General features: G+C 33.7%; 1 protein-coding gene across 4 annotated transcripts in view; it reads left to right on the top strand.

Annotated features, from left to right (window-relative positions):
* The window catches only part of LOC142987179 (uncharacterized), a 74320-nt gene that overhangs the window by 34715 nt on the left and 20597 nt on the right, over positions 1–19008 (top strand). The gene's annotated exons all lie outside the window — the stretch shown is intronic.

Below are 19008 nucleotides of genomic sequence, written 5' to 3'. Positions count from 1 at the left end.
TCAAATTTGAAGAAAACTTGACCGTGAGTCAACCAATCTTGTCCATTTCAGACTTATTCATAAATATTCAGGTCGACACCCCGTACTTTGTACCTAAACCATAGGGTCTTGTGTCCTTGCGACGCGTGACGTCATATAAAGGATAATACGTTACTAATTTCGCAAGAATCGTCGCGCGTCATAACATTTGCATCCACACATGGTCAATGCAAAAATCGCCTTAATTAACATATGGGTCCATGTTATTGTGTAAAGAATCGCGTGGCAAGGAAACGTTGAGTCACTTAAACAATGTGGTTAGTGGGTCTATTTTTGTATGGCCCCATGATAAGCGGGGTTTTACGCTTTATATTAAAATTCGTAGTAAACAAACGTAAATTGACGTAGATGGAGATTTAATAACAGGAATGGATCTAGATTTAATTAGGATTTCTGATGATTAAGCATGCGCGTCAATGTTGTCAATATTACAAAAATAACTAGGGAAAACCTAAATCGGAATAGGCTTTTTATACCTTGCAGAGTTTGGGATATAGTAATGAAAAAATAGAACTTCTAATTTTTATAAAGATTTTATTAGTTAGCTCTATAAAAAAAAATAACAACCCTTATAATTCTGATTCTCGAAACTTGCACAGAATCACGCACAATTTGAAGAGTCAATGTTCCTCCTCCTTAACTGAAAGTAAATTCATTACACTTGTTTACCCCCCATTTCCCTCCCAAGCCATCCAAAAGTTCATTTTTGTCATCTGTAATCCCCATTCAAACCTCGTCAGTTGAACAGTATCGTGTAATTTTCGTGATCCAAGCTCATTAGTGTGCAAACGACGATTAGATGAACGCTATTTATTTCTAACGTGTCTATTAAACATTGTCTCAGAACAATGACCTTCGTTCTATTCTCAGTCAAAAACGTCTGCTTCTATCAAATACTATAAGATTGTCAAATCATCCGAATCTTTTTTTCGTTAAAACGACATCTCCCACACTAATAAATTGCTCTAGTGTCGCAGAGACTGTTACAAACAACGGACACGAAGCACAACTAGACCCGAAACAACTATTCGTGGATCGCGCAAATAAATTATCCTGTGTGGGAATCGAACCCACGACTTACCGCGCATACTTAACGCAATGATAGTGGCAAAGCGACCAGCTTATCCATTATGCCGCGGAGGGCGACAAAATCTCTGGCTGTCTGTACCCAAAATAATATAAAAAATACTCAGTAATGGTTTCAATATTGAAAACTGCATTAACATGCTCGTATAGTACAAATCATGATCTTCGTCCGGTACAAATATCAGTTTTCTTTTTGGATAAAATATAATAATGTAACGCAGATATATTTCTTCAAGCAACAAATAGTGATTAGGGTCTGACACTGTTTGTGACAGGCTTGATATAATGGTGTCTTTCTATTATATTATTTGTTCACAAAAGACAGTAATTAATTTCCTACAGTATTTAGTATTTTTGTTCACCTAAAGTGTATTTAATAGATAATGTAATTCCTTTTACCCGAGTTTTCTTGCTTACGGCCAGTTTCTTAATCAAAATAACAGCCAAAGTTTAGGGGTAAAGTAAAAATGACAGTCACATTTGTTTTTTCACGAATTTATTGATGGTGTTATTAAGAAACAGATTTAATCGATATTGACCGTAAGTTGATAACTGCAGTATTTATCTATGGCCAAACGCCTTCACTGAATTTGTTGAATATTAGCTAAGTTAGTAATAGATAAAAAAATCACGCAAAAAGAGCGATAGAACAAAATCTACAAAGAAATCTATCTATCTATAGAGGTATATCGTTCATGTAAAATTTCAAATACGTTTGTTAAAGTCAATGTAACACCGTCGCTGTAAGTAGCGCCACACACAGGAAACTGCACGTATTAGCGTGTTATGTCATTTTATATCGCGTCTGTTTACGCTAACTATTACATACTGTGTGGCTCTTGTTTCACGAGCTAATGTGTGTAAACAGTCGTGAACTAGATTTGCGAATAATACAGGCACGCGGGTTTCTTTCGTGGCTGATATGAAATATTGAAATTATTTGATAACTATTGAAATCTGATAAGTAGGTATTAAGTACCTACTGCCCTGGTGGGCTCTAGATATGATTAGAGATTTGATTGTACTTTACGAAATCGACAAAATCAGTAATTTCACCAAAATCTTTTTTTTTTATTGCTGGTATTTCATTTCGCCTCTATAGCTCAAAACACGTTTAATAATATTCTATAGTAATTGTAAAACAGCTGTCCATATATAATTAATCTGTTTTATTACAGGTTAACCATACAGTAACAATAAAGCTGATAAAAAGTAAAAGTAGCAAGTAAAGCAACAAAACGCTACATGTATGTCCTTCATCACGCCTGCATCGTGTGAATATCATGCAATACGAAAGTTGCTGAGTTAAATATAACTCGACACGTACTTGAACAGGCTCATTGAAATTATTCTATTTTTGGAAATTACACCTTGTTTTACTACATACTAGTACTAACTGAATAAGCGATTGCGATTTCATTCGAAACTTACTTTCGCTACTTGGTCCGCGTTTTAAAATATCCCAGTGGAAAATGTGTTAAAAATATTTAGCGGTAGTTTATCTATTCAATGGCGTGGAAGCTCGTAGAAAAATGTCAGTTTGAATAGATAAATTACCGCTAAATGTGCCTCAGAAACCGGGCTTAAGACACTTGCATTTATAGGCAAGTAGTATGAGTAAGATGTAATTTGGAAAAGGGCATATTAACACAAGGCTAAAAGACGTGCCCTTTTTGAAATCGCATCTCCACTAAAGGCTTTCCGGTTATCGAATATGACTATTTTATGGTAAAAATAAGGTATAAATATAATACAATTGTTCTACTAAATATTAACTAAGGAAAAACAACGTTTATCGGTCAAATTGATATATTTTCTACTTCAAGAACTCTCACGTGCCCACTTCATGCAATAAAATTTGAATCAGCTGTGGTACTTGAATTGATTGATTCGTTAGAAAATGTCCCTTGGAAAGTCTTATTGTTAAACATTACTCATGAAGTAAGTTTATTTTATATTTAGATATAACACTAACTATACGATAAGAAGAAGTTAGTGTTCCATTGATATCAAGATAAATAATATCTGATTCATCAGCTTGCCGTTTTTCTATTTACTTTCACTTTAAATATCTTTAAAAATTTACCTTTAAGCTCTGATTTGCCATACAGTGTTTTGTCACTTTCAATAAGATTTATAACTGCATATGAGGGAAAAAGACAAAACCCTATACATCTTACACGACGTTTATAAGCAAGACAGTAAATAATTCGATTTTTACACACGATATTACGACCTTTCACGTTACTACTACAACGAACTAAATAATTTTATTGGTTTTTTGACACAGTAACTTCGTATATTTTGCCAAACAACGATGCTTTAATATCAAAGATTAATTATATTATAGGTGCGAAACACTTAATCCCTTTTATACAGAATATAATACAAGCAATATGTTTTAGCAGTTTCAAATGCCACCGCAAAACCCTCGAGGGAGTACATACGTGATCCGTCCCGATACGATACGATTACATGGTTACCGGGAAATCTGTTCATCTGTATATACTGTTATAGTATGGTTAGATACATAATATGTTTTAGAACAACACATTAAAGAAATTTCTAGACCTATAGCGTATACTTTATAAAAGAGCCTAAAGTTTGCTTGCCAGACGCGTAATAATTTTGAATAAATGGCAAAAATCTTCAGGGACTCGTTAGCGGTACATAAATTGTTGTTGTTATAGTTATCCTTTATTAAATAGAAGTAAATGGAGTTCTGCGGATAATCCTTCATCATATTTAACTATACCAGTTAATTATTTAATGTACTAGTAAGACGATGCTGAAAATTTGAAAAAATTCAAGCGAACTTTGATTCTGACTGTACCATAAATTCTTAGTTATCAGTACGACAATCGCAGTATCGTAAATATATTTTATGGGTTTTAGAATGAGAGATAAAAATCTTGGACGGATAATAATTAGTATTCATTGTGACAACTGTGTGAGTACGTTCGTGTAATAAATCATTCGGTACATGGACGCTGACGAAATCTTTTAGTGTAACATACGTTATGTATTACTTTTCATATAGGGTTAGTTAGTGAAATCTGTTCAGAAATATTTTAAAATAAATTACGATACGCTGAAAGTTTTATTGACATCTTCAGTTCACAACTTCAAAATAGACAAAATATTACACGATAAAGAATAAGACTAATAGCTACAATCAGTAAAAACATGATTAATTTAGGGACAATAAATCACGAAAATAAGAAAAATGGGTGAAAAGGCAAGTCAAATGCAGCGCCAATAAGGAAAAATATCGCAAAAATTGATCTCAAACCACCAAGAGTTAATAAAGAAGTCAACAATTAAGTATTACTAGTAAAGTAAACATTACATAACCTCACCTTGCCCCGAATATATAATAAATAGATCATGTGTGACGTAAAGCCGCGGTCACACACTCATATGCAACTAATCAGGTTACAGTGGAATCTTTGTATCTGAAAATTGCACGAGGAAAACTACAGGGCAAGTCTCATTTGTTATAGTGCATTTGTATTTGAGGACTGTACTTAAACTAGGTTGCAGTGGGCAAAGATCGACTGTGGTTCTGGGGAAATCAGTATTGTGATTAAGGTGGTTCTGGACTATGATGCCTGTAAATATTAAAGATTTTTTTTTGGATCTTGGGCAAAATAGCTGAAATGGTAGCAGTAATTGTAGTGGTGGACATAAAAAATGTCCGTCCGATTCGTGTGCATATTGGGCTTAAGTTTGAGCTTTTCACAATACCAATGCTCATAATAAACTATAGTTTATTTGACATTATGGTTGCCAAATTTATCAAAAAACGTAATAGACTTTTGTAAAATCATCTTTTCGCTTAACTTTCGGATATTTTATTTAAGCTTAAAACGAAGCCAAATTCTACTTTTGAACCATTAAATCTAATGCAATTCTTGCATATTAAAACCGTACAAAGTCAACAGAACTATTACATACAATAACTTGTCAGTCGGTTTAATTCACAGTTGACCCAGACGGATGTTTGAAATGCCAGTCCCACGCGTCTGTTAAGTGCGTGTACGCAAGTGCAACTAAACGAATGCGTTTGATTGGGAACGACACGATTAATTGGCGCCACGAGATGTTGGCCGGACAGAAATATGAACAATTAAACACAGCACTTTCTGAGCTTATTGTTCATTTTTAAAAAATATTCAGATCTTTTGGTCGCTCCCTCTCAGATTTTTGAGACGACTTCTTGACTATTTCCAATGATTACTTGTGAGTGTCCATAGAAATTGATAAAATTAACTTATTTATAGAAGAGTAGGAATAGAATAGGCTATTGAAATTGTCGATAGAACAACTACTGGTCAGATAAAGTTAATAAGAAATAAGAAAAGCTATCATTTCAGAGATTTTCTGGATCAGGATTTGATACTAGTTGTCATTTCTTTACACGTAAAAGTTAGCCTTAAAGAATGAGTCCCATTAGGGCTACATCTCAATTTAGTACAAATATTGAATCATGTGATTATTACCACGGTTATTACGGTCAGCAAATAGAACTGCAACTGTGTAGACAGTAGACACAGATGCAACATAATAATTACTTCAAATAAGACTAAACATATATAACTGCCTGAAAATAAGGTAGCGAATTAGCCAATTATGCCATTCGTATTGTCACAAGACCTTTTATCTTGATATTATAATTAAAATTTCAAAAATGTAGGTATATTATCAAAGACTTGCGAAAGTAAGCTTTATATTTGTCTGAATTAAAACTAGCTACAATTGTAGCGCAATTCTGTATAGTATGTACTGTCGAGTATCGAGAGTTTGACATTTGAAATGTACTGCAAAAATAGTTCTTACAGAGCCCGGTAGAGGCGCTAAACAGATTCTTGTGTTGTCAATTTCTCGATACCCAGCCGGTTGTCGGAAGTCAATAGTAGTACAGAATCGAGCTACTAAAGTATTATGTTCGACAAAATGTTCAGTGTAATTTCTTATAATTCTTAGTCCTTGGTGGTAGCAAGTTATAAAACACAACAATAACATCTCGCTTATAATAGCTAATAGGCATTACAGCGGTTTAATTAAGAATGTATTTACAGACATGAAACTCAATACTTTTCGCTTGTTAATTCACTAATTGACGTGAGGCGAAAAAGCATGCTATTAATTGTAAGCATGTTAGTTTCAACATGCTATTTTTTACGGTAGCATATAGCATGTGTGATTGCTTCGAATTTTAGCTGCTTTTTGGTACGGTGGTAGGCCGGTTTTAGCACTACTGGTTAAGTATTGATTAACTTATAACAGAAAAAAAATATTTTTTTCATAAATAATTTGTTAATTTATCTATCGGTAGATTACCCGACACTTATCTATAACCCTAAATTTAAATTACAAGAAGCTCGTAGAAAAATTGCTAAGATATTACTAGTTATCTCGTTCTGCGTCGTTTTATTAGTAATTTATCTAAAGTTACATAATACGAATGAATTAGATTTTATAATTGAATTTTAATTATTGTTCCTTTACTAGATGTGTCACATCCATATCTATTAGTTAAGATATGATATGTTACAACTTATTATATAATTATATAAATATTATCAAGTGCGTACGTCACTAAGCCGGCTAAGTTTCCGTACTGTGACGAATCCGATATTTTTATACAATGTATAAAAATAGAAAGGTACATTTTACATAACTATGAGATTTATAAATAAAATCGATAAAGACTGTATTATTATTCTAAACTTCATATTATAAAGATGAAAGTGTGTGACCATGAATGGATGTTTGTTTATATTTTTCGTTAAAACTTCTAATTAGATTTAGACGAGATTTGGCACACAAATAGGCTATACTTAGTATGAGTTATCACCTAAGACATTTTGAATTTCAGAAAACCTTTCCATTAGGACAAAAAAGCGAACAGAAACTAGTATATGATTTGATCAAGTTTCTTCTTCAAACTAGGGTCCGAAAGTGCGTATTTTCCTTAAGATCAAAGTCCATACACACGAATTTGAAACACGAAACTCTCGTGCTTCTTAAAACGCAATTTAGAACGATCTCGAGTTTGCAAAAGCCTTATAAATTCTTAGTCACAACACTGTATCGTTCATATAATTGACCGCAAGAATTCATTAGCTACAGGATGTTGTTGTAAATTAAACTTTGTAATTGTAAGATTAAGGATTGTTTTCGTCTGCGGGGTGTGTGGGTTTTCCTCGAGTTATGAAGGTGAGCGAGGGTTGTCCGTGCGTCACAGCTGCACGTTGACCAACCCTTCGATTCGTTGAAATCGTGACAGCCTTGGATTAATTAATGGCTTTTAAATGTAAGAATCGCTTTGTTACAATGCAGCTGGTTGTTGCAGTTGTTCAATTGTTTTGTACTTGCAGTTTTTTGTTTTGAAGTGAGGAATAATTACAGTGTCAGTGAACAATTCAATCATTTTACCAGGTATAATTTCATTTCTCATCGGTGCCAAGGTAAATTTAAATAGCTGCTTCCTGAAAATGGGCAAAAATTATATTGTTCATATAAAGTTACTTACGACTGTCTTGCAACGCATATCCTTAGTTATTATAAGATAAAGATGTTAAGATATACATTATAAATAATCCAGTATTTTTGGTAAAACCAAAGTGCACGTATTTTGCATAAATGTCTGGCGATACAGACTTTCCAAACTTATTTTGGCAATATCCCCTCCAAAATGTTATTTTGATAGACTTTGTACACAATAAATATGCAAATATGATCTGGATTGATATTTAAGTAATACAAAAATCCCCTGTTTTTATTGAAAATTGTGTGAGTCAGAGCATGCGAAAGCAAACTAAAAGTGGTTCGGCAAGTATGTTACAAAACATACTACGCATTTAGTAGCTTAGAATAACACCTCTTGAATCTGAATTCTTAATCATATTAACCACAGTATAATTTGAATGAAAATTAAGGTCTTCGGCGATCCAATCTGTAGTGTGACTGGTAATTCCGAGGTCTTTCTGTATATCTCCAGGACTCATTAGATTACAAAAGGAGCTTTTCAGTTCTTCCCGACAGTGATTTTTATTCTTCTCATCTTAAATGGAAAATGAGCCTGGATTAGCATCCTGCCATGTACCATATTTTATATAATTCTAGATCAGGAAGAGTCATGCAAATGATTTTATTGTTTTCATAACTTTTTAACATAAACTTCCAACGTTATATTTCAAGCTACCACCGAATAACAATATCAAAATTATTACTCTAAAATCACAACACAAATTTACTAAAACATACTAAAGCCTAAAGCTACACACTACCTTGTATCGAACTAACACGTCTTCTACGTAATCATACATCATATTCTTGCTCATATTCGTGTTCAATGTATCAAGCATGCCTGTATTGTGATGTATATTTCAGAACAGAAAAACAAACATCACATGAACAGAACAAAAAACTAAGTTGTAACGTAAAACGTGGGACAAAAAAGGAGAACTAAATATCAAAACAACTCGATCGTGAATAAAAAGCTACGATCAATGCGATTAGGACTCTAAATACTGTGTCTTTATCCAAATACAACATAAGTATAGTCCCCAAAAACATGTTTACTTTTATTTTTAAATGCAAAATCATGTCGAATGGCTATTTTCGTACAACCACGTTGCTTCTAATCTTGGCACGTCAACAAACGTTGGAAAACTCGTCGCAATTTCTGAGAATCAACATTAAAATTATCATAAACCGTATAACCATCATCTTAAAAGCTAGTTTGGAATGCTTCTCTGTTTTATAACCGCAGAGTGTATCTCAGTAATCCACCTAGAAGCCAGTGTCGAATATTTTTAGATTGCAAAAAAGAATTGTTATAGCAAAACACGGTAGCTAATTCAATTTTAAACTTTAAAGATCCGGTTTTAAGTTTGACTTTTGTGGGACATTTTGCGCAGTATTCAGAGCTTAAACCAATAAACTTAATTTGGAGATAGGAAACTAGAAACTCATAATGACAAGATCTTTTAGCGTATCATTCAAGAATTCTTAACGTATTAAGGTGTTGGAACCGTGGCGGGATGCTAATGGGTGCCAAGAGTCTGAATATTTTGTCACTGTAGTTGTCTATCAAGTTTTGGCGTCTAACTATGACAAGCACGCTTTTAGAAATGCAGATTGATTTACTAGTTAACTGTACTTATGTACAGACGCTGCTGTTTCTTTAGACTGCGTCTTAAAACATAAAATAATATAATATCAATATGCACGTATGGATTCTATTTTAATACACGCTCACTCCGCTACCAATACGTCGGGAGGTCGAGAATTCGATTCCCATACGGAACAATTATTATTTGTACGATCTACAAATAATTGTTTCGGGTTTCGTTGTACTTTATGTCCGTTGTTTGTATGTTTGTAAAAGTCGCCCCGGAACAAGAACAGTTCTTAGTACGGGAGTTGTCTTTAAAAAAAACTACAAATACAAAAGAAGATAGATAGCATAATTCTCAGCGTCTGATTTTCCAATCGACTAAACAAATTCTATTAGAAAAATTGAACGATAAGTCTACATTATACAAATGTCTTGAAGTACATAGTCACTTTGCCTAGAAACATCAGCGATATAAAACAATTTATATAAGATCTCAGTTTATAACAATTTTCAATGAACGTGCTTCAGTTATCTACCTGTTATTAGGTTATTACTTGATCATTCGGTTTGCATTTCATTGATAAGATTACATTTGTATTGACTATTGAGTATTTGTAATAGACCTTATCTTGTTCTAGTGCGTTCTTCAAAAAATTAGAAAGATACTGGGTTCTTTATACGTTATATTAGAAGTAGGTTCAAGGACTACCTTTTTTATTATAAATGGTTGTTAGTAATGTAAAAAAGAATACTTGTGCTGAAAAAGACAGGCAAAGCTATAGACGCTACCCTAGTAGGTAGATATAAGTAAAGCTGCGTATGGGGAAAAGGCAGTGACAGTCAACAGTCAGTCGCAGAAGCCGTAAAAAATAAATTTCACTTCTGCAACGTATTGTAACTTAAATTATTGCTTAATTCGGGTTAAATATTTTATAAATTTAGTTAAACGACTTGATTTCTGAATACAGGCTACAAAGAAAGCCATGTTGTATTACTACATTTCCCCACAAAACATTAAAATGTGTGTGTTTCGCAAATAACAGAAAATCTTTCTCCCGCTATCTAAGGACTGTCTTGCCTTCTAGCCCGAGAACAACCCGCTAGTTGATTACACAGGCCCTTAATTGGTTTCCAAGTACATTACCATTATGTCCTCTCATTCTAAATAATTGATGTAATGGTTAGGGTCTTCACACGTTTCTAAGGCTGTCATTTTACCATTACTGACTTTTGGAAATGATTGCTTGGTTGATCATGTAATTGAAATGGGTAATATGTTCAAATAAGTTCAATTTGAGAAACTAGTACTAAAAACTCAAAAATGCTTCAAAAAATGATTGCATCTGGAGGCATTTTTCTATTGTTAATTTCCTATTTATATTTCCTGTCTTTGAAACTGACATCAAACGGAATTTCCTTAGATCAACTAATTTTCTGATTGCTTTTATATCAGTCTTAGCAGCCGGTGTGCTGCAAGCTCGTTAAAAAAACCCAATTATTATGAATGCAGTTTACCTCAGCTTATTTAGGGATTGTTTAAAAATAGTATTAATTATAAGTGCGGGGAATTCGTGTGACGTGAGAGAGAGGCAATCGGCCGGACCGACGTCATAAAGTTCAATGCACTCTCTCGATATGTCGCCGCAATCGATTAAATAAACAAGCGCGTCTGCATCGAATCGAATACACTTGCAACAACACTATTATTGCTTAGTGTGTAGGGTGTTTTTGTTTATTTAGCTTTGATCTTGATTCTTTCTTTAATAAGTTTCATATCACTTTCAGTATGACGAAATGTTTGCATGTGATTGAAGTAAAAGAAGTCTGTATCCTCGAGATCTTAGCAAGTGGCGTTCTTTGGCCCACCACTATAAGAAAAGGGCGTATTTTTTTCTATATAGTATGCATAACTGTCAGCTTCACATACAGGTGTATAGTTTTTTAATAAGGCGTTTGTACTTCATAGCCAGTTGCATTGTCCGGTCGGTAGACGATAAGAGAGGTTGAGCAATCATACTACTGTTATTTGTCCTATAAATCTTTGTAATACCATCATTATTTTACTAAAAAAATGCTGCATGTCATGTACAGCTTCATCCTTATCAAATCTTGTAGTATCATTATGAACATCAGGAAAAGTAGTTCTGAAAACATTATTTCAGCTGAAATCATTTCTAAAAGCTCTATTTCCTAAATAGATACAATTAAAAACTCGCTATTTCTCTAAATATTCAACGCTTTAGCATTCCACAGCTTAAATTGTTGCTTTTATAAGCAAGATCGTTCGTCATACATCTTAAAAATTAATTCCATTGCATCAATCTTTTCCCCGTCTGTGGGTCTGCATTTACTCATTTACTAAGGTTATTGCTCACATATTTTGGTTATTTTCAACAACATGAATAATTTTTATATTATTTTAGTATCGTAATCTTAAGATTACTACGTTTGTAATTTTTTCCTCACATTCCGCTGAGTCTCATCAAATTGTGTTTAGCTGTTGTGTAAAAAAGGTAATTGTATTTTTTACACGTTTTATCTCCGTGTTCTATGTAATTGTGTATTTTTTTGGCTTTCAAACATACGCGCTTGTTTGTCTGTGTTTATGGTTGTCTCAACAAATTCTTGGTTGTTACTACCCACTAATAAAGGGCCATTTACGTAATTTCAAATTACCAGTTCAGTTGGGAAAAATATTCGAAGAAGTGGTTTTTGTACCAAAAAACCGTAGTGTACGCAGAACCATAGGTATTTCCTTGAATATCCTTCGGTAGTTTTAGTGTTTATCGAAACAGACACACGATGTTTTACATTATGGCGTGTTTCGATGTCGGTTGCCGCTCTTAAGGAAACGAATCGACTTAACCTCAACAAATATCTCCTGTAATACAGCTTTACAAGTATACTTGAAGTGAATTGATACAACATTTAAAATAACCCCTTGACCTCAAGCAAATATACCGTATAATAAAATACACGTAAACACATAGAGAGAGCTACTTAATAGTTCCGGTAAAAGTTACTCTACACATGTACATATGTCCGAACCGGAAAAATCAATGCAAGTTACCGGTTCCATCTGGTTTGAACCAGTTTTGAACCGTAAATATTTTCGACGGTAAACGGATCCTTGTTGTGTTATTGTGAACGGTAATTGGTACTTTGAATCTCGGTCGATGTAATTAATAAATGAATTATGAGCTAGCTTTTGACCAAAACGCAGCTTGTGTTGAAGAATTTTATAAGTATACTATTTCGATATGAAGAATGTCCGACAATTATTAAGCTTTTGTGAAAAGCTTTTCTGAATTTAAGTTTTCAGTTTAGATTGTTATATTGATTTTTTTAATAACTTGTTACTGCCCCACAGCCGGGCAAGCGTCTCCTCCTGAACGAGGGACGGGTTAGGCCTTGAGTCCACCACGCTGGCCAAGGGTTGGGGACTTTGAATGCCCTCATAAATGTATTAAATAATCGTGTTAATAAATAAAAAATCTTGTTCAAAACAAAATATCGCCTTACATTGTACACGTGGCGTTATATAACATAAAAAACATTCAGTCTTATTGTGACTGTATAGAAATCTCTTCCAGACAACCTGACCGTAATCTTGCAAAGGACTTCGATAATAAAATACAAAGAATTGTATCAATATTGTAAGTCTTCAAGATCAATTCTGAGAATCACGTAGGACGTTATATGCTGCTGTTTTTATGAGGTAATGTTAGAATAGATGGATGTTTGTTTGTCACTATCTAATGTAATTATCTTAAATAGGTTTAAAGAAAATTGACAAACAGATAGTTTAAAAATCTGTAGATTTTTTACCTCTGAAAATCTTTTCACGCGGACGTGGTTGCGTACAGAAACTAGTAAATATATCTGAGTTAAAAATATGAATGTCTGTTACCATTAAATAAATAATATGCATAAATTTACCTGTTATTGTCCCACTGCTGCAAGTGTCTCCTCTCGTTATGAGGCTAGGCTTTGAGTCCACTACGCTGGTCAAGTGCGGGTTGAGAAAAACTAAAGCAAACATACTAATAGTAATAGATATAATTATACTATAGTTTACAGCATAGATTGTCACATGATACCTTTGTCTGGGAAATCTTTCCACGCAAAGAAAGTCCCGGGCAGTCACAAATAAAGTAGAATTTTTCCATTACATATTATATCATTCCAATTAAAGATTACGGATGTAGGCGTGTGTTTATAAACACGTAATAATTAGGGGTCTCCAGGGAGGTACCACGTGCCCGGCAACAGGTGGGAAGGGGATGTTCTCAAATGTTCCTTGTTGTAGGGGATCCTCGTGGAAAGGCTTTGACGGCATCTAGAACGTGAACAGGTTTGTTTTGATTCCAATAGAGTGGGTTTTATTTGTTATATTGTAATCTTTAAATCATTTTTGTTTTTTCTTTGTATTAGGTATTGATAAGGGAGTTTTTGCCTTGTGGAATAAGATTTGCTTTTGTTGGAAAAAGTGTTTTGCTTTTTTAGAAATTGTGCTCTTTGTTGAGTAATCTCTTCAGTCTCAAATAAGGTGTCTACTTATGTAAATTCTGCCTTCGATTTGAAAAGTTATAGTTTGTTTACAAGCAATTCTATTGACTTTGGGGTTTCAATTATGCCTGTTAAAAGTCTAGTTTAATTCTTCTATATTTCTTGTAACTACAGTTATACTATTTCTTTTAGTTGGTTACACTCGTATCAGAAGGGTAGTATTTTTTATATTTTACTGTCATATTTACAGCAATACATCATAGCTAGCCTACTCACCGTTCCTCTTCGTCCCAAGCGAGCTCACTCGATCCCTTGTAGCTCGACTCTAGAACAAATTAAGTGCCGTGCCGAAACCCTAGGTTTTATCTAGATTGAACTTTATATTACAAGGGAGAAGGAAAGTGAATGGAATTGAAAATAAACGAGAACACTTTTGGTTTACCGTCTATTTTTGGTTCGTGTACTATTTGGCAAGTTTCTTCTCGTGTAAGATTACTTCATTTTGCATGTATATACTTTTAGTTGTTATACTAAAATTGCTAGATAGATCTCCAACGCGGTTAGAGTTTAGATACCTTTTTTGTTGCCCGACTTTTCGTTCGATGTAGCTTCTAAGCTTTACATACTGCTACTTTTTTGGTTATGTAGAAGAAAAGGTTGGTTGGTTTAATTTGTCAGATTTATTTATTATGATTTGGAACTCTCGGCACTTGTAAGACTTGTATACATAATTTAATAATACAGCGGGTCTTAAACGCGATTGAAAATTAAAATGATACCTAACTTTTAATTTTCAATCGCGTTTAAGACCAGTTGCATTAGAATATTATTATTTATTGTGGTTTATAAAAAATATTCCAATATTTACGTTTAACAGAGGATAGGCACAGGTCAATGACTAGGTAACTGACGCTTAATTATATCTAGGCCGTATTCTGACGTAGGGAATGAATAATTGTAGGTTTGTCGTGTCATACATGTAATCGGTTTTTATTCCACAAATGTGACAAAACTGTCCCACTGCTGAGCAAGGGCCCTCTCCAAACGTAGGAGGAGTTAGGTTAGTTGAGTTCACCACGCTAGCTAAGTGCGGGTTGGGGACTTTTTGTTGTATGTCCTTAAGAAAAATAAGTAAATTATTGTTTTAAAAAGAGTGGCCTGGAGTTTCTTGCCAGCTCTTCTCATTGGCCCTACCTTCCGAACTGGCGGTAAATTCACTCTCTGTATCATTGACTATCATAAGTGTCAGCATTTGACCTATATGAATAAATGATTTGATTTTGATTGAATTTGAAATATATGAAGTCTCTTATACTTACCTTAAACGAACAAAATCAAAAGACTGTGTCAAATAAAGTGCTTTTCATAGCTAACAAACATATTGTACCAAAAAACAATCACACATTATTTCAATATCATTTGTTTCTACATAAAATCACGTCGAACTTTCGTGTCCAGTTCATTGAGTGGCTTCCATATAAATCGATACTAAGTCTATCGTATATGTAAATGAGTATAGGACTGTTATCTTTCAATGTCTACAATCTGTATTGAACATATTTATACTGAGTTCATGTTTTAACTGAACGGGTCAGTGGTTTAGCTGATGCAATTGGTCTGTGTAGTTGTAGATTATAATGCTGCACTACCATAATACTTGTGACCTTCGTAGAAGCAGGCTTGTTAAATATAGTAGTTAATTATGTAGTCTTGGGTTCAGTTCCTGATTCAGAAAAGGGTTGGTTAATGATGTTAAGTAGGTATTCTCTCTATCCCTATCCATCCGGAGGTAAAGCAATTGTAGTTTAAAGTCACAGACAGTCATTTTGCTTGTATAGTGTCCACTTCTAAGCCCAGTATCATTTTAGTTATTATGGTCCTGTATGACAATATGTATGGATATGACTGAGGCAAGGGAAGTTTTTAACAATCGTACCAAGTGGCGTTCTTTGGTCTCTACCTACGGCTATGGGAAAAAGTGTATCATCAGTATCATAATGCTTTTAGTTAGCATTAAAATTCTTGTAACTAATCTAAATATCTAAGCAACCATTGCATTGATGATTAATCACAAACTATATCACTAAACTATCTGTAACATATTTGCATAAACAGCTTCTCCAAGGCGTATAAATAGATAGAATTTATTTACACGATTCTAATAATATGTACTACGAACCAAGGTTGTGGGGGAACTAACAAGAATATATAATATCTAGGCAAATATATAATATCAAGCTGAAGAGATATTTTTATGTTTGTTCGTTTGCTTGTTTGTTTGAATGCGTTTATCTCAGGAACTGCTAGTTCTATTTGAAGTATTGATTTTGTGTTGAAAAGTTGATTTGTTGATTTTGTTGAGGTAGACTATAGGCTATATAACATCACGCTAGTAGTAGATTCTTGCTAGTTCGACTCGTAAGGCTCTATCTACCCTCCTTCCGGGCTAGTTAGAGATTCAGTAATTGTAACGACTATCATGTGCGTCAATATTTCATCAATGAATAATGTTTTGATTTTACTTAGCCTAACGGGACTCAGGTCTGACCCCTTCCTCATTACGGGAAGAGACCCTTGCCCAGCAGTGGGACATTAACGGGTTAAATTTATTGATTTTATTTATAACGGGAGTGGAGCTGCAATAAAACATGTGAAAATATTAAAGTATACACGGGTAAAGCCATAGTCAGTTGTTAGTTATATTATAATACTGTATCAATGTTTACCTCAGACGCGTTGACGCGATGTCAGTTCCGCATGCAAGTGTCACACTTCCTCACTATTTATTGTTGTTATATTGTAATGCGTGATATTGTGTTGTAGACATATTAATAACATGGCAGAAATATGACAAGCTTATTGATGTCTGCAATTGAGTTCAAGAGATTTGGAAAAAAGCTGCTGTAAATTTGTGAAGCGCCTTCAAAAGTATTTCGTTATACCTAGGTTTCGTAAGAAATTTTGTTTAATTAATCTATTGAGGGCATGCAAAGTCCCCATCCCGCACTTGGCCAGCGTTGTGGACTCAAGGCCTAAGGCCCCCTCGTTTGGGAAGAGATCCTTGCCCTGCAATGGGTCAAAAAGAAGAAGAAGAAAACACTTCTCTTAACATTCTATTAAGTGTTATAAATAGATTTATGCCTAGTTGCAAACATGCCATCCAAGCTCTAAAACAAATGTTCTTGCAAGAATGCACTGCAATTGAACTGAATATTAAGTGGTATATTTTTGGCAGTATTCTCAAACTTTCCTATGTCTCGGCCAGGTCATGGTGACAGGCGCTCGTCTATCTACCAAGTTTATAGCCTTTTGCAGTGTCAGAAGAACATTCGTGCTTGCACGTGTCACTCTTATTTACAAGCTCTATTGCTGTATATATTAGGAAAATTAGTAAATTGTCGTACTACAAAGATTTAAAAGCCTTATATACTGGTTTAAGGTTTTGTCAAATTCTTGCTTATTTGCCATATTTTCCAATAAGTACTGAAAAAAATATCCTTAAAGAAAAATACTACTAAAAGTTAGAAATCGGTAGTTTTCAGACGCATTTCAAACTAGAGACTTGACTTATTATGTTTAATATGCGGTAGAATTGATACCCACGTGTACCATTGTTTAAACGATCGCAAAGCCACCCTTTAATCAATATAAAATCTGACCCAACAGTACCTAACGCTAAACCCATTAGCTCGAACACATTGATGAACTATCGATTATTCTAATCTGTGAACAAAGACATGTGTCAATCTGTTCTATTGCCTCGAGATTTATAAACAAACGTTATTGATTGATAGATAACTGGTGGATAGCAAAGGTTACAGTCTGTGCATTCAGTTGATAAGTGAATAGTATCCACTGTATGTTGCTATGTTAGTTAGTTCCTGATTTATATAAAACAGTGCTTGATTGAGTATCAGCTGTTTTACGCATGTGTTATATAGACTAATTTTCCGGCCTCGGCTTCGCCTGCGTAGAAATTCACCCCCTTCGGGGCGAAATTCTCAAAAGTTCTCTCTTAGCTCTTGCTCCTCTACACTTCCTAAAGGAATTTTCATACAAAATCTCAACTTATACGATCAGTAGTTTCGGCTGTGCGTTGTCCATCAGTCAGTCACTTAGTAACGGAAGAGTTTTATATCTATTGATGACTTAATATACATACTATACAATAATATGCCATCAAATTTATTTAAAAGGATGCTCTCAGAAAACCCTAACGCAATTTTTTCCCCAATTTAAAAATAAATATACAATTGCATTTATTATTGTAAATAACAGACAAACAATTTTAATTAATTATATAGGTATATGATTCAAGGAAATACAGATACTGTCACGAGAATTAAATAACATTTGTGCAATTTTTTCGACGCACGCTGAGTAATTTTGTTCATTGTGGTTAATACATACTACTGAGTACTTATTTATTGTGTTTACCTTAATATTACCACAATATATTATATTATTTACTTATAATATAGTACGTTTGTAAATTAGGAGAACTGTGTAGGTACTAGTTATTTGTTACGTATTTTGTCGGCCTAATTAATTTTAAATGGGACTTCCTTGTTGCAAAATATAAGCCTAAATAAATAGGACTGTACGTTACAACTTACAAGACTCTAGTTTAATGATGCTTTTATTCCATAATATATGAAACTATGGCTTCCGTTGTTTTTATTTATAAAAATAGTAGCGTTTGTCTTTCCCTATTAAATATTTATTATCATTTATTTTCGAGCAACAAAAGCCATATGCAAATACCTTAACCTAATTATATTTCATAATGAAACACATAATAGTCTGTCACTCTGACAAAATTTATCCAAATCCCTTCAGACGTTTTCACGTGAAAATAAGTTAAACAAGCAAACACATTCACATTCTTATAACATAATTTAAGTAACGTAACATAATCTAAAGTAAACACAATCTTGTCTTATCGATTTATCTATATCAAACATCGAATGCACTTCACACATGATTGAAACGCCCTTAATTCGTAACACATATTATACATATACACACTGTAAGTATATAAGAAGAAATTCTCCTTTCACTCAAGTTCCATTGCGGTCACTACCACAAAGCCCAAAAGAAAATACACTCTTTTACTATAAAGAATAAAGTTTAAATTCCAATCATTGTAAAATAACATGCATTTGTATTAAAATGTACTCTTTTCCTATAAGAATAAGGTTTAAAATGGTATAATAGTAAGGTAACCTGGTCAGAAGCACGTGTAA

This window comes from Anticarsia gemmatalis, chromosome 3 (assembly GCF_050436995.1).
Source record: "Anticarsia gemmatalis isolate Benzon Research Colony breed Stoneville strain chromosome 3, ilAntGemm2 primary, whole genome shotgun sequence".
Classification (NCBI taxonomy): domain Eukaryota; kingdom Metazoa; phylum Arthropoda; class Insecta; order Lepidoptera; family Erebidae; genus Anticarsia; species Anticarsia gemmatalis.
The sequence above is the reverse complement of the archived record's forward strand: the minus strand, read 5'-3'. Positions and strand labels throughout refer to the sequence as shown.